This window comes from Pelobates fuscus, chromosome 5, assembly GCF_036172605.1.
Source record: "Pelobates fuscus isolate aPelFus1 chromosome 5, aPelFus1.pri, whole genome shotgun sequence".
NCBI lineage: Eukaryota > Metazoa > Chordata > Amphibia > Anura > Pelobatidae > Pelobates > Pelobates fuscus.
In genome coordinates, this window is record NC_086321.1 from 241985174 (window position 1) to 241999661 (window position 14488).

Below are 14488 nucleotides of genomic sequence, written 5' to 3' on the forward strand. Positions count from 1 at the left end.
CTGTGGACAGGGAACAGTCTCTATTCTGCTCTGTGTCAGTGTGTATCAGGGGCTTTGAGGACAGGTGTCAATCCATACCTGCCAAGTGACCCTATGTAGGGGGAACAGTCCCTATTCTGCTCTGTGTCAGTGTGTATCATGGTCTCTGTGGACGGGGAACAGTCTCTATTCTGCTCTGTGTCAGTGTGTATCATGGTCTCTGTGGACGGGGAACAGTCTCTATTCTGCTCTGTGTCAGTGTGTATCATGGACTCTGTGGACAGGGAACAGTCTCTATTCTGCTCTGTGTCAGTGTGTATCAGGGGCTTTGAGGACAGGTGTCAATCCATACCTGCCAAGTGACCCTATGTAGGGGGAACAGTCCCTATTCTGCTCTGTGTCAGTGTGTATCATGGTCTCTGTGGACGGGGAACAGTCTCTATTCTGCTCTGTGTCAGTGTGTATCATGGTCTCTGTGGACGGTGAACAGTCTCTATTCTGCTCTGTGTCAGTGTGTATCATAGTCTCTGTGGACGGTGAACAGTCTCTATTCTGCTCTGTGTCAGTGTGTATCAGGGGCTTTGAGGACAGGTGTCAATCCATACCTGCCAAGTGACCCTATGTAGGGGGGACAGTCTCTATTCTGCTCTGTGTCAGTGTGTATCATGGTCTCTGTGGACGGTGAACAGTCTCTATTCTGCTCTGTGTCAGTGTGTATCATGGTCTCTGTGGACAGGGAACAGTCTCTATTCTGCTCTGTGTCAGTGTGTATCAGGGGCTTTGAGGACAGGTGTCAATCCATACCTGCCAAGTGACCCTATGAAGGGGGGACAGTCTCTATTCTGCTCTGTGTCAGTGTGTATCATGGTCTCTGTGGACAAGGAACAGTCTCTATTCTGCTCTGTGTCAGTGTGTATCAGGGGTTTTGAGGACAGGTGTCAATCCATATCTGCCAAGTGACCCTATGTAGGGGGAACAGTCCCTATTCTGCTCTGTGTCAGTGTGTATCAGGGGTTTTGAGGACAGGTGTCAATCCATATCTGCCAAGTGACCCTATGTAGGAGGAACAGTCCCTATTCTGCTCTGTGTCAGTGTGTATCAGGGGTTTTGAGGACATGTGTCTCTGAGGACGGGGAACAGTCTCTATTCTGCTCTGTGTCAGTGTGTATCAGGGCAGGGCTTTGAGGACAGGTGTTAATGTTAGGTGATTTCTGCCCTTTATGGATTAAAAGCAGACTCTGCATCAACTGTGCAATTTTCCATGGGAGTTTTGCCATGGATCCCCCTCCGGCATGCCACAGTCCAGGTGTTAGTCCCCTTGAAACAACTTTTCCATCACTTTTGTGGCCAGAAAGAGTCCCTGTTGGTTTTAAAATTCGCCTGCCCATTGAAGTCAATGGCGGTTCGCGCGGTTCGCCGGTTCGCGAACATTTGCGAAAATTTCGGGTTCGCGACAACACTATTTAAAACCATTTTATGTCAATGGCATCTTCTCAAAGCTATCAAATGATTAGAAATCTTTTTTGGACAATGAAAACTGAGATATTTATGTTAGCATGTGTATTTTAGATACATAAGCAATGTTGTGCATATATATTGTTTCTTTGTCAAAAATATTATTACTGTGTATACTGGAATATATCCTGAAATAATACAGTAATTAAGGCATGTTTTACTTTCTTGTTTGTAAACTAAATAGCTCAGACATATTTTCAACTAGTCTTTAGTTCTGAGGTCCGGTGATCTTTATTACTACTAGGCCCTTATCATATAAGCTGTTAGAGAGGCACAAAAGACAACACAACAGTTTGTAATCTGTATTGTAAGGTCAACAAAGTGTCACTCACTTAAAACTTTTGGAACTGATTTTAGATGCTGTTTTGGGGCACTATGTATGAAAGATCTGATCTGGTTACAATAGGAAACACCTGTACATACAGTGTATTACATTGTGCATTTGTAGCCAGGTTTTCAAATACATTAACTACCCCTGAAAATAATGGTATTCCTGACCCCTTTTGTCCATCCTGAGAGGGGCCAGAAGAATATGTAATACTTGATGAAACCTAAAAACTTTGTTATCTAGTTTGAGAAATGTGTAATACATTTTGTGAGCTAGATAACATTTGTAGTGGATTTAAATTTGTATAACCAAAAGCTCTCTTGGGACATAGATACTGGTACTTTGCTAGTATACTAGTATAGTGAATATTAGGGTTTTCTGTTAATTTTATTCTTTTTATTTTCATCTATTTGTAGGTGTATATAAATTTGTTTTTAACATTTATATTTATATTCACGAATGACAATGTTTTGTTCATAATACATTACTGAAAAACATATATCATAATAATGTGGCTTCAAATATATATTAGCAAAATTGTGTTTTAGTTTTTTGAAATCACATTTGGTGGAATAACTTAAAGCACCATATTTATAAATTTCTTTGGTGGTGGCATTAGAGGATGGTTTTAATGGGGATTATTTATTATTATTTTGGGTCTAGTCCAGAGAAATAGGGATTTTTAACCCTTTCACACACTGAGGCAAGTCACATGCTTGCCTAGGATTGGTGCTGTTCGTAACACCTGCAGTCTGACAAATGTTAACACTGCCATTTTGTCAGTCAGAATGCCTCTAGTGTCTGTCAATGAGAAAGCCATTAGATCCAATTTTTTGTGAAGACTTTCACTAAATAAAAGCCTTTGCATTTAACTATGGAGCCTCACATGCAGTAACCCCTCCTTGCATGTACAAGCAGTAACCTCAGACACACAGTAACCCACTCATATATGGTAACAAGGAGTACACAGCCTTCCCATAAACACAAACAAGACTTCAAACAGCGTCCCCCCATAATTTACATGGTCATAGACAGGAATACACTTTTACAAACAAACATACTGGCTGAGCAGGCTAAAGTGGATGCCGCCGGACCAGTTTTACACCAGGTGCAAGTCAGCAGCAATTTAAGTGCGGCACCATTTGTAGAATTATTCAAATATAGAGGGGTGGCCAAACGAGCAGAGCAATAAAGCTCCTGCTGGCACCCCCGCTTAAACAGTGCCTTAGCGGCCGCCTGATTGGCCTATGGGACGCACCCACCCAGTTCAAGAGACCGCAATTGCCCACCTGCCGTGCAAAGACTTATTAAGCTGCATTAAGAAGTCTGTGATTGGACAGCCACAGAAAGTCTGGGCGGGGTCAGAAGGGGAGGACTTGTAAAATCTTCAGGTTTTACAAGCTGTTTTTAGATATAGCTTTAATATAATGTTTTAATTGAGGGTATACCTACCAAGCAATTATTATCGGAATTTGTTGGCGCTATATAAATAATAAAATAATAATAATAATAATTATTATTTTTTTTGTGTTTGAGGAGTGGACTGTCCTTTTAAATAAAGATCTACATTTAAAAATTAAATATGTTAATGGGAAAACATTTTAAAATAGATATATATTAACGTGTGCGACTAAAAGAGAACAAAATAAATGCTATACGAATTTGAATTATCATTAGAATTTAAATGAAACTGTTAAAAAGAGCAATTATTCCTGCAACAGCCTAAGAATAAAAATCCTATTTTAGGACCTGCTTTTTTTTTTTTTTTAAGGAATTTCTGTAATGGGTGAAATACATTGTTTACTGTGAGATGCTGGAACATCAGGCAAAAACAGTGCAACTCGGCTATTAAATGAAAGTGTGGTTGAAAATGCACACTGTCACTTTCGCTGTTCCATTATTTCTCTGCTGAGAGCTACTTAGAGGTAAAGGAAATCTTTTTACTGCTCTCTCTTTTATGATTCTCAATGTGCCTAATCAATTTCTGCCCTCTATGTTCTAACTATGAAGTCGATTCAGGCAGGAAACAGTAAAGTTATCTTTCTTTATTTTAAGTGCAATGTAATTTGATGTCAAGAAGTATGTCCTACTATGTTTACCTGCAAGGTTACATAAATTAATTAGCGTACATTAATAGATTTGCGATAGGTTCATTGGTCGTCATAGAGTGTAACTAAATTGCTTATAGCTCAACATCTCTCCATCATCCTCATACAGCTTCTAAATAATTAGAGAACACAGATTGACAAGATTTAAGGCAGCTAAATAATTCAAATGTTATCATGTTCAAGACTCTCCTAATGGGGACTGTAATGGACTTCTGGCTAAGAAACGTGACTGCGTCTTCTTTTGCAGTATAGGACATACAACTTGATGGCTTCCAATAAGCTGCTGTGTAATTGTGAGACCCTCTGAGCATATCTTTAATGCTTGGTTAATTGTTGACAGATTTTGTAACAGTCTGCAAGGGAACACTTAAAAGGTTGATCTCATCTTGGCGTCTGTAATTCCCGAGCACTGAAGGGCACAGCTTAGAGCTGGATTTGCCTTGTCCTTGTCTTGTTTGATTTTGAAAAAGCAAATTAATTTTGTTTTAAATTTCATATCCTTACATTATGTCTCTAGCCAGGAAAAATTCTAAATTTCAATGGAAGAAAAATGTAATATTCATATTACTCTACAGTTTAAAAGTTAAAACATAAATAATAATTTGGCTGTTTTTATTTTATAGGCAGATGAAACTTGAATCCAATCACCTTAGAAAACTCCCCAGCGTTAATCAGGTATGGATTGTGATAAAATGATGATCATTTAAGTTAATTTGTTTACAAGTCAAAATTAGTTTTCTAACGAGCAAAAAACGGAGCACACAGAAATGTAATGCATGGGGCCTGATTTTTCTTTGCTTCATCGTGTGAAATTTGACAAAACAATAAACTCACACTAGTCCAAATCTCTGTGTACAGTTAAATATCAGAGATTCTTAGTAACCCTGCAAAGCACACCCACCAATATCATAGGGAACACAAGAGCTAGTGAACAACTAACATTTTTACTCTTGTAATTATTATTGTTTTTCTGTTCTTTTTTTAATTGTGTTTTTTTACATTCTGAATTCTACATTTTGAATGCTACAGCCATTGTTTCTGCCCAAGAATAATGGGAGTTTGACTGCAGGGATAATTGCAGTGTTCATTTGTATATCCATATAAATATTCTTCTTATGTCTTGACAATTGACAATTATTTCAGATACTGCTTTAACAAAAACACATATTTTTTTGCAAATACAATTGTATCTATTATGACTCTTTATAGTTTTTCCTGTGCATATTTGCTTACTATTGCATTTTGTTTTGGTTGTTTTTTTTTTTTATCTATTAGACATGTGTTCCTATTAGGTGCATTTAAGTGCTTTCTAATCAAAGCCTTCCTGGCATTTCCAGAGGACTAAGTAGTAAGTATGTGAGGCCTTGAGCTTTGCAGTGCAGACTCTTGCTGGAATTACATGGTGCTTTTAAAACAGTTTCTTGAAGCAGAGGAAATATAAAGTAGTTAAAAGCCTTTAGATATCTCTAGCTCTTCTTTTTCATTATCACTAATGGTCTCCCTAAACTTGATTACTAACTGTTTAAGAGTAATATACAGGACACTACACATAACTACAAAGGTCCAAGTCTTTGACTGACTTTGAAAGGAAAGTCTGTTAGAAAAAAAAAATAGTTGGAGGTTAGCTTGAGTTGGCTGATTAATCATCGGCTTTTCACTAGTAGCTGGATATGTCAGAAAAAAAGGTTTTACACAAAAAATATGCAGTTGGCTTAAAGGGGAACTAAGGAAAATGTATATATATATTTGTTATTTGTCTTTGAGAATACCATTTATATATTACTTTATAAAGCTGCAATGTACACACACACACGTATATGTATAGCTAAAACAAAACCAAAAAAACACAACTTCACTAGCTTTGCTTCTTTTCGTAAGTTGTGTTTCAAAGCTGTTGTATACAGCAAACACAGACTCAAAGGAATCCATGTTTAAAATGGAATGAGGCAAAAATGTGATTCTTTGTTAACTAATTTGCATGTGCCCGCCCAGAATCCTTTGCAATATTAACATCACTACATATTTGTGATTTCTGTGGCAAAAGCAATTCTTATGGCTTGACTGGTGTGCAGATTTTTGTTTAACATTGTATTGTGTGTGTATATATATATATATATATATATATATATATATATATCCTCCTGGGAAGTTCCCAGCATCCCAGCCTATCACATGACAATGACATGTCACTGGAAAGCCTTTGCAATGCAGCAGGGATTGATAGAGTAGCTCAAAATGATAAAAGGAGATGCATGTGAACAAAATGTCCAGTATAGAGGACACAAGCTAATGGGCTGGGTCTTAGGAGGATATATAATTAAATATAATATTGAGTGTTTTATTTCTATCTCTGATAACATCATCATCTCTAATGAAATGTTGATCAAGTATAACTGACCTTCTTACTCCCAAACAGTTACAGGCCAACTGGTGTCTCTAAAAAAAAAAAAAAAAAAGCTTGGAAAGCACAACTGCCCATTTCGAAGTTGGACAATTAACCAGTTATAATAACAATCAAAACGCATATTTTACATTAAATGGTTAAGGTTTTTTTTCTTCCATCTTGTTTTTCAACCATTTTTATTCCAACCCTTATGGCTGACCCAGCCAGTGGAAATCATCAAAAAAGAATGGAAGGCCTGTTGACTGTATTTAGCTGCAAGCACTAAAGCAGTTACATAGAAACACAGAATGTGACAACAGATAAGAACTATTCGGCCCATCTAGTCTGCCCAATTTTCTAAATACTTTCATTAGTCCCTGGCCTTATCTTGAATCTAGCATATATATATATATATATATATACACACATATATTTTCTTTGTCTGTTAACTCACTGAGGGTTATTTTATATTATATATATATATATATATATATATATATATATATATAATATAAAATAACCCTCAGTGAGTTAACAGACAAAGAAAATTAGAAACCTAGAATGTGACGGCAGATAAAAACACCCTCACACACATCACCCCTCTTACATAGACACACACTGCGCCCCTCACACATACAATACGTCCAAATATATATATATATATATATAACAATAAGAAAGCACGGCACTCCTCCTCTATTTATCTATAGATCAAAACAATGCCTAGGTGCAATCCCGTGTCCAGATATAGAATACAAAAATAAAGGGAGCACTCTGGGTCTTCTCTTCAGTGAAAAAAAGTATTTACTGTATCAAATAGAATACATTACATGTGCAGAACAAATCGACGTTTCGACCCTGCTGGGGTCTTTATCAAGATCACAGTGAGGCATTGCAAATACAAACAATTTATACATATGTGTATGATAACACTTACCAATTAGACGGTCAGACTAGCAACAGGCTGAACAACCCGGAAGTGAAAGAGCCACGTGGAGAGTGCAATCAGCTACGTGCATGTGATTAGGTTGCCTTAGCAACCTAGCAAACAGTGTCAGTTTTACGATCTAAAAATCCAGCATTTGACAAACAGAGCTACCCGGAAGTGAAGAGCCCATGTAGAGGCTGTCATGTGATGTGCAGAAATGTACATGTGACCGGGTTGCTAAGCAACTGGATACACAATCCCGGGTCTCCCACACCCAGAGAGAACACCATTTATGGAGGAAAAGAGTCACTTTGCAGCCAGATATAGCTCGGTTGAGCTTACATAATAAACCATAGTGCCTAAGTGAAAGTGATATCTATGAATAGTGTAAATAGTGAGCACTCTAAAACAATGAAAAACAGTTGCCTTTAACGATTATATCTGGGGGCAATCGACTCCAATATCAAATAAAATAAATTAAAACAACATGTACTATATGCTAGGTATTATATAGGGTAAATCGCTCTCCTGTTTTTTCTATCATCTGATTTTATATCCTATGGATTACTTTAATGTGTTCTTATTCAAAACCGTTATCAGGGTCACGATATCCTTGTTCAATATATATATACTAGTATAGTTCTAACATCAGGTGGAGCATTCGGTATCTCTTTTTCCAATAGCTATGTCAATCATATTAGACTATATATACTCAAAGTATACGGAATCATTTTACTGATTCTCTACTACTGTTTCTGCGGTTGAAGGATGGACATAAAAACTCAAGTAATATAATCAAAACAATCAAATAAAGTAAAGATTGAGTTAATAAAAAGAGCTTAGAAGAAATTAGAGAAAAATATCCATCAAAACCGTCTGAGAGAAATTAGACATAAAAATGTCCAGTTAAATCAAACCAGTGTCAAAAAAGTTCATCGAGGATTATTTTAGAGAAGCATTGAGAGGACCAGATGTTCGTTTAGTCCTTTTGGGGTCACGGTATTTAAATGATGGATCCAATACGCCTCCCGTTGAAGTAGGAGCTTAGATCTATCTCCTCCTCGGGGTGGAATCGGGACATGATCGATCGCTATGAACCGGAGGGTGGGTAAATGATGTTGAGCTGATAGAAAATGCTTGGCCACTGGTTTATCTGTTCTTTGATCTCTATGAGCTGTTGTAATAGCCGAGCGGTGTCCCCGAATCCGGTCTCTTAGCGTCATGTCGGTCTTCCCAATGTATGATAGTCCACAGGGACATGTAATCATATATACCACATGCGTGGTCATACAGGTGATATAGTGATCAATTGGAATACGTTTTCCACTGTGAGGGTGAGCAAATGTAGCGCCGGTCAGCATATGGCTGCATGTGACACAGCCCTCACCTCACACAGCACCCCTCACACTGCACCACTACACACATTACGCTCCAGATACACGCTAGATCCCTTACGCTATATGCACTCTTAATCTTCTATACACACACACACACACAATCTCCTATACACACTCTGGGTCCTTTACACATTCGATTTCCTACACACACACACACTGCACCACCTACACACACACTACATTCCTTGTCAGCAAACACATACAACATTCTCTAAACACACCCTCTCTACAACCCCTACACACACTACGTCACCTATACACACACACTACAGCCCGTATGCACACACTCGCTACATCCCCTATAACACTATGCCCCCTATACACACACTCTCTACAGCCCATAGCTACACATATTACACCACAAACACAAATTAAATTGACCTATTTACACAATACCACACCACACTCTACACACATGCAATCCCACAAGCAGGCTCCAAACACATGCACCATACACTTTCCTGGCCCTTTTGTCCTCTGGTATCCCACTTGTGGAGACACCAGAGACAATTTAAAAGCAAACACAGCACAAGCATATTATTAAATTAGCTTGCGCTGTGCAGAACAAATACAGGGCCTTTTTCTAATGCTAGAGCTCTTCAGCGGGGCTCTGCGCATTGAACTAACATGCTCACTTTGAAAGGGGGCGTGCTTGTCATTAGTGATGACAAAACACACCCTCTCTGGCCCTGCCCCCTTCTTAGGGGGCCGCTCTGATTGAAAAATGCCCGGGCCTAATTTTTTTCCCAGTCCGGCCCTGGTATCATGGTGTATATGGGTGGCAGACTGATAACCCTTTTAGTAATCTCAGATACAGGGGCATCCTGAGTAAGGTTAGGGATAAGGAAATTTAAAACCGATCCATAGGTCTTAATGGTACTGACTGCTAAACCAGAATGGAAATTAAGGGTAAGAAATTCTAAAGCCAATATAATGGTATCAGATCCCTGAGAAGTAGATAGAAAAGAACCTTCCCATTCTTTGAATTCCTCAATCATCTTTTATAGCTTACCCTAGTTCTGCATCTTAAAGATGAATTAATGATGTCCCGGACCTGATCCGATACAAGTGGATGCGTTAACAGCCTACCAGGGCTGCGATCCACAGCTGTGAAAGCTTGAGCAAAAGATTGCTGGTTCCCTGAAAGCAGTCCACAGACATGCTCAATAGGATCTTGGTTCCCTTGACTAATTGATGGATCAAGGGGTACCAGGGTCTGGAGGTCCATACTGGGTAAACGAGAACTAAACTCTGTAACCTGTCCCTGCGGATCTTCTTCAGCACTTTAATCAGTAAAGATGGAGAGGGAACGGCATAAGGGACTGAAACATCTGTCCATTGGAAAGATAGTGCATCCATTTTCCAAGCTCCCTTTGTCCAAATCCTGGAGACAAATCTGGGAGTTTGTGCAGACGTTTGGGATGCAAACAGATCTACTTGTCTCTGGCCAAAATTGCTTTTTATCCATTGGAATAGAGCAATCTTTAATTGAATCGTTGCCAGAAACAAAGTCTGGTGAGAGAGAGAATCTGTGAGCTTGTTCGCCTCTCCTGGAATGTATTCTGCGTAAACCCGAACTTCGTTTGCTAAAGCCCGAGATCAAATATCTAGAGTCTACTGTAACGTCACCCCCAGGCAGAAAAGGGTTAAACCGCCGTTTAGAAGAACTTCCCCTTCCAGAGACACAGGCACAGCTACTGCAGAACACCAAACTCCCGAACTGGATACAAAATAGCACTCCAACTCCCGAACTGGAACCTTTCGAATAGCTGCTAGCATACGAACAGCAAAAACAGACAATCAGCTTACACTCCTGGCAACCAGTCTCTAACAGCATACAGTAAATCCCCCCAAAGGTTACAAAATAACCAATCATACACGTACATTACAGAAGACACTTCCAGCATTTACACACAAAATCCTCCCCTCTGCCTTTGATACAATTGCGTTACACAATGGTTTAACATAATTATCACAGACAGTAAAAATACAGTTTTTCCACATACCCTGTAACTTTAAAACCATACCTCCAATCTCCATAAATTACATATTTAAACTCAGCATACTTTAAACATAAACACTCTCAAAATCATACCAATCCCTCCAGTGGATAAAAAGAAGTCCTGTGCGGTCGGTCAATTTCCTGCAGAAAAATGGCCCTTTCAAATGCACGAACAGGTCCGTTCGTGCAAATAGCACATTGCAACAGGATATTTGAATTGTCGCACGTACTTCGACTTTAACCAAAGTGTCGAAGTGGAGGCGACGGTAAGGGTCAGTGATGTTAGTGTATTTGCGTAGCCGATTTTAGTTCCACAGATTCTTTAGCATACACCGCTGACCGCGTTCGACTAAATTAAAATGGCCGCCACCACGTGTTCCTTTGTCGAATGGCAGCCACTTCGACGACTTTGACGACTTCGGCACTTCGGCTGCATCCGAAGTGCCATATAAAAAGTGCCAAACCTTCCCCACCAGTATTTAAAGGGCCAGAATGAGTGACATACACTCTGTTATGGCCGAATACTGTTTTTAAAGGGCCCAATTTCCAGGGCCATAGTCCAGAGGCAACAGGCGGGCAACCAGGCTCCTCCAATGCAATGTGGCGAGATTGGTCTTGTCACATCTACAAACAAAGACCCCTTGATATTGTGCCCCCTCTGTGGTTTATATAAGCCACCGCTGTCCTATTGTCTGATTGGACTTTTACCAACGTCGGTAATTGGTTTAGAAGAAAATAGGCCCTGGAGAGCTAATTTTATTGCTATTAACTCCAAGATATATGCTTATATGAAGGAGTCTCTCTTGGTCTGACCAAATTCCTCTTATAGAGTTTTGGGCTGTAAATGCACCCCAACCGTGATTTGAGGCATCTGATGTAAGAGTAACTACAAATGGCTGCTCTAACAGGGGACAAGGAAGTGGGATTTCTAACCCCCAAATAGAATTCAACTCTTCTCTAACCTTCTTGGGGAGAAAGAATTTTGATTCCCAATGGCCACCCTGTCTTAATCGATTCCCTAAAAACAGCTGACTTCTTCTGCAAAGTAAAGGGGAATTGTCATAGGCTGGTGTTAAAGTTATTCATTTCCCAATAATCTTTGCCAGCTCTCTCAAGGACAAACTCTGGTGCCTGAGAAATGAGGTCAGATGTACCAATAATTTGTCCCATTTGTCTTGAGGGATTTCTAGTGACATAGTCCTGGTGTTTAGTACAAAACTAAGAAAGAGAATGCTTTGAGCGGGAATTAGGACTGATTTTTGTAAATTCACTACACTAGGTCTTGTAAAAGGGAAGCAAGATAATCCCTCTGAGAAGCAAGGGGTTCCCCATCTAGGTGAATGAGTATCACATATTCATCTGCACATTCAAATGTGATTAATGGCATTTACCATCCTGACCGGAAAAGTTGTGCCGAGCAGCATTACCATCCTGACAGGAAAAGTTGTGCCGAGCAGCAATCATGCACATGGAAACCTGGTAATTGTTTTTGGGGTCAAAGGCCGGTCATGGCCAATCCAATCCACAGGAGGGTTTGTGCTGAGCAACAATCATGCATATGGAAACCTTGTAATTCCTTTTGGGGTAAAAGGCTGGTTACAGCCAATTGGATCCACAGGAGGAATATTTAAACCTAATTCTCCTTTTGCTCATTGAGCTTCTTAAACAAATGTTCGCATAGTGACATCCTGACACAATTAAATCTTTCCTACTTGAGGTTGATGCCTCCGAGACAGGGGTCTGGCTGTTCTTTCTCAGAGAGAGAGTCAGGATGCCCCTTTGCATCCTTGTAGTTACTTCTCCAGAAAGTTGTCTCCTGACGAGCGTAACTATGACATTGGTAATAGAGAACTGTTAGCCATCATACTAGCGATTAAAGAATGGGGACATCTTTTGGAGGGTTCCAAGGATCCCATCCTGATTATTACTGATCACAAGAACCTGGCATATATTGGGGATGCCAAATGACTGTCTTCTAGGCAAGCTAGATGGTCATTATTTTTGTCTCTCTTTAACTTCATTATTACCTAAAGACCCAGTTAAAGCTGACGCCTTGTCTAGGCAATTTGACATTGAATCGGATCTCGAACAAGAGACATCCCCTATTATTTCTCCTGAGTTTATTATTGCATCCACTGTCATCCCCTTTGCTCCATGCTATCATGGTGGCTCAGCCCCAGGCACCTTGCAATAAACCTCAAGATAAATTATTTATTACATTGCCTGACAGGAAAGAGGGGCTGAAGGTATTCCATGACAATGTGACCGCTGGGCATCCGGGTATTAATAAACCTGTATCCGCCATTTCCAGGTCATTTTTGTGGGAGTCACTCAGGAGGGATATTAAAGATTATGTAGAAGCCTGCTCTGTCTGTGCAGTTTCGAAGGTTCCTCATCAACTTCCGTGTGGATAGTTACAGCCACTTCCTATACCCAGTATCCCATGGTCTCATTTATAGATGGATTTCATTGTTGAACTGCCTAGTTCCAATGAGTATAAAACCATCCTCATGGTAGTTGACCGTTCCAAAATGGCACACTTTACTCCACTTTAAAAATTTCCATCGTCTCAGGACCTGGTGCACATATTTATACATATATTATATATATTTAAACCCAATTCTCCTTTTGCTCATTGCCCTGTCATGGTTTCATCCTGATGGTAATCTGAAAGTGCGTTCCTGATCTTGATTTTCTGGTATTTTACTTTGGCTTCATTTTGACTTCCTTGAATTTTGGTATCTTTGACTTTTGGCTTTCCCTCACTGTTGTGTCTGATTCTGTGCTCCTGACCTCGACAAGTATTTTGACTATTCTTGGATGTGTTAAATCCGGCCATTCTAAGGTCTGGTTATACGTATCCTTAGTCCTAGGTGTGACACAGTTCTGCGTGCTGGATCAACTTGTAATCCTGACAATGAGCAGGATGTTGACTATATAGTACAGACACGTGTAATATTTTAGTCTGACATGGGCTATCACTGATTTCATTATTCTGGAGAATGTGTATGGTGCATTGGATTTGCCAAACACCATAACAGTCCACTGCCACATCTTTCCTTTTCACCGAAACCTGAGGAAACGCCTGTGTTTCTTGGCTATAGGGACTGAATGGAGGGCATCTTTTAGGTCCAACTTTATGCAGAAATTTTTTTCTGTACTAAGCCTGAAAGATCTGATAAACCTTCCATTCTGAACCTTTTTCTTTTGATGAAAGTGTTCAGAGGCCTCACATTTAGAACTGTTCTCCAGGAACCTTCTGATTTTGGGATTGGGAACAACGGACTGACCCATCCTGTAATAGACATGTCTGCCAACTCTATCGTCCCTTGATTTAAAGCTAGGGAAAGGGAGGCATCTAAGCATTGGGTTCACCTCTCTGTCGGTGAAAACCTCTAAACTGGGAACCTTAAAAGGGGGAGTTGTAAACCCCTTTTGAAAAATCTTTACAACCCATTTGTCTGAAGAAATCCTTCCAATTTAGTGACGTGTGAGGAGGCACACTTACTTGAATGCATGGGTTTTCTCTTGGAAGCTGGACCACCTCTCGAATGAGCTTCTCAGCCACCACCTGGGAGCTTGTGTTTTACACTGTAGTGGTGGTACTGGGCCTGGTGAGATGCTTCACGGGACGCTCCTGCAGCCCGGTAGGGGCAACCCCCTGTCCAAAAGGGCTTCTTGTAGCCAGGTAAGGAGTTTTTGAGCTCTGAAAAGAATCTCCTTGACTAATAATGGCCTTTAACCTCCTGAATGAACGAGGGACCGAAAAGGTAAGAATCCTCCAAATTTGGGACCTCATGTGATTTAGGGGCTAGGTCAAACATTATTGCTGCATGGAGCCAGTGGGT

At 39.9% G+C, this 14488-nt stretch overlaps 1 long non-coding RNA gene across 1 annotated transcript in view; it reads left to right on the forward strand.

Annotated features, from left to right (window-relative positions):
• The window catches only part of LOC134612784 (uncharacterized), a 915097-nt gene that overhangs the window by 395469 nt on the left and 505140 nt on the right, over positions 1 to 14488 (forward strand). The window contains exon 3 of the long non-coding RNA XR_010090954.1: positions 4554 to 4605. This is a non-coding gene — a long non-coding RNA (uncharacterized LOC134612784). The remainder of the gene's footprint in view (positions 1 to 4553; positions 4606 to 14488) is intronic.